General features: G+C 39.4%; 1 pseudogene; it reads left to right on the forward strand.

The window, feature by feature from the left end:
- Positions 1-2,500, forward strand: part of LOC122342230 — a 26,770-nt pseudogene that overhangs the window by 14,802 nt on the left and 9,468 nt on the right.

The following is a 2,500-nucleotide window of genomic DNA, read 5'->3' on the forward strand; positions in this document are numbered from 1 at the left end:
CGGCCTAACATCTCTGTCTCTCCGTCTCTGCAGATCCACACACAACGAGATGGAGAAGAACAGGTACGTGCATATAACCTTCTTACCCGTAAACCTGCAGGATTATACCTCATTACATCCTCGCTGATTAGATTTAGATTAAACCTGTGTAATTAAAAGCTGCGTGAGCGGGGAATGTGACCAAAAGCCTGGTCTCTGTTGTCCGCCAGCGCTCTGTTCATCTGTGATCCAGAGATAAACCTGTCTCTGTTTTGAACCTGAAAGACCAGGCTTATTATGGTGTGGGTGACGAGCATTAAATAATGCATGCTGTCAGAGCCGGCCTCGAGCTAAAGCAGGCTGTCTGGACTCTGGAGCTGAAGCCTCGCTCTGCTCCCGCTCCGTGTGAGACCCGATGTTCACTTCCTCTGCCGTTTAGAGACACGTCCAGGCGAGGCGTCTCCGTCTCTCCGCTTTTGTTTCAAAATGGAGTCCAGGGCTGATGTTCATGAAGCAGCTCGAGTGCATTCGAAGAAACGGACAGAAGTCTGGTGTAGTAATGAATCAAGCTCAAAAATATATCTAACACAGAATATATCTAGAAAGTGCACTATCTCAGTCCCATTCACTGGGTGGGGTTTTCATTTATTTATTTTATGAGGAAACTAAATCATTAGGTGAAAATCGTGGAAAGTGGTTTTCCCCTTCCAACCTTTTCTCTTTTATTTGGTAGGGATTTATTTTATTTTATTCAGGGGGGGGATTTGTTTTTATTTCTACTTTTACTTTATTGTTAATTAAATATATATAAATTATTATTATTTATTTTTCCCACACTTTTCACTTGGTAGGGATTTATTTTATTTTGTGTGTCAATTAATTAATATTAATTATTTTCTTAAAAAGTAAAGTGGTTTTGTTTGCTTCACACTTTTTCCAACCATTTTCTTCTATTTTTCTTTCTTTTTGTTTGTTTTGTTTTATGTGTGAATTAATTAGGTGAAAATTGCAGAATTTCTGTAAAAATGATTTTGTTTGTACCAGACTTTTCCCGTTTTCACTATTTCTTTTTCCATTTGGAAGGATTTATTTTATTTTGTAAGTTAAATATTTTTGTAAAAGTACAGTTCTTTTGTACCACACTTTTTGTTTTTCATTTGGGTTTATTTTTATTTTGTTATTTTTATTTATTCCCACTTTTCTCTTTCATTTGGTAGGGATTTTATTTTATTTATATTATTCCCACTTCTTCTTTTTTTATTTAGTAGGTTTTGATTTTATTATTATTATTATTATTATTATTTATGTGTAAATTGATTAGGTTAAAATTGCTGACTTTTTGTAAACAGTAAAGTGGTTTTGTTTGTACCACACTTTTCCCCCATTTTTACTTTTTGTTTTTAATTTGGGTTTTATTTTATTTTTGTTATTTTCATTCTTATTTATTTATTTTTATTCTCACTTTTTCATTTGGCAGGGTTTTTTTTATTATTATTGTATTTTATAAATATTTGTATTATTATGTATATTTTTATTTGATCTTATTTAGTAAAGTGTTTTTTCTTTGAGTTTATCACATTTAAATCAAGCAGCTGCTGCTGAAGTCTCAGCTGAAACCCAGATTTTGGGGCGAATTCGTGTGAAACTTCACACACCTCTACACTAACTTTTGTCTCGTTGACCTCAGGGTCACACACGGCATGCGTCTTCACCTGCACCGGTTCAGGGTCACACACACACACTCACACTTGCACACGCACACACACTTGCACACACACTTGCAGACACACACTCACACTTGCACACACACACTCACACTTGCACACGCACACACACTTGCACACGCACACACACTTGCACACACACACACACTCACACTTGCACACACACACACACACACACACACACACACACACACACTCACACTTGCACACACACACACACACTTGCACACACACACTCACACTTGCACACGCACACACACACACACTTTGCACACACACACTTGCACACTCTGCACACACACACACACACTTGCACTTTCTGCACACTTTGCACACACACACACACACACACTTGCACACACACACACACACACACTTGCACACACACACTTGCACACTTGCACACACACTCACACTTGCACACACACACACACTTGCACACACACACACTGCACACACACACTCACACTTTGCACACACACACACACACACACTTGCACACACACACTCACTCACACACACACACACACACACTTGCACACACTTGCACACGCACACACACTTGCACACACACTCACACTTGCACACACACACACTTGCACACACACACACTTGCACACACACACACTTGCACACTCACACTTGCACACACACACACACTTGCACACACACACTCACACACTTGCACACACACACACACACACACACACACACACACACACACACACTTGCACACTTGCACACACACACTCACACTTGCACACACACACACACACACACACTTTGCACACACACAC

This window comes from Puntigrus tetrazona, chromosome 4, assembly GCF_018831695.1.
Source record: "Puntigrus tetrazona isolate hp1 chromosome 4, ASM1883169v1, whole genome shotgun sequence".
NCBI lineage: Eukaryota > Metazoa > Chordata > Actinopteri > Cypriniformes > Cyprinidae > Puntigrus > Puntigrus tetrazona.